Below are 630 nucleotides of genomic sequence, written 5' to 3' on the forward strand. Positions count from 1 at the left end.
GTAACATCTGTAAGTAACAAAGATACAGCTTTATAGTACATACAGTTTAAAAAGTATAGTCACTAATAGTTTTATAATTTAAGCTTTTATAGGTTGCCAGTCACAATATTGATTATAAGACAAGAGACTTGATCCCTTTAAATGATTTTTAAAATTACATTTAATTTTAAACTTTACAGTCTCCCTTACTACCTGGTGTTTTTTGAGATAATGTAGCACTTCCACCAATAAGATGCTCTGCTCATTTAATATATGAAAACTGAATGTTAAGTTTAAATATTAAAGCAATAGAAAAAATGTTAAGGATTTAGATCAAAAATTATCCATCACTATATAGGTCCCTGTTTTTTTGTATCACATAACCTTTGACCATGAATTGTCCACCCTACTTTAAATATTTCTACAGATTCCTGAAGGTGGCTTGAAGAACTGTGTATCCCAAATATCTCAGCCTAGAAGCCAGTCTGTCTTGGTAGCTACAAGATAGCTTTAGAGTTCAGGTTATAAAGTGCAAAAGGGAATGAGAAACAGGGGATCTGGCAGGTGAATATGCCTACGTCAGGTAACAGACTAATGCCAGGAGATGAAGTGCTGGAAATCACTGCTGAAGGTGACCAGAGTTTCTCATTA

Source organism: Phaethon lepturus, unplaced genomic scaffold (assembly GCF_000687285.1).
Source record: "Phaethon lepturus isolate BGI_N335 unplaced genomic scaffold, ASM68728v1 scaffold31091, whole genome shotgun sequence".
NCBI classification, from domain to species: Eukaryota; Metazoa; Chordata; class Aves; order Phaethontiformes; family Phaethontidae; genus Phaethon; species Phaethon lepturus.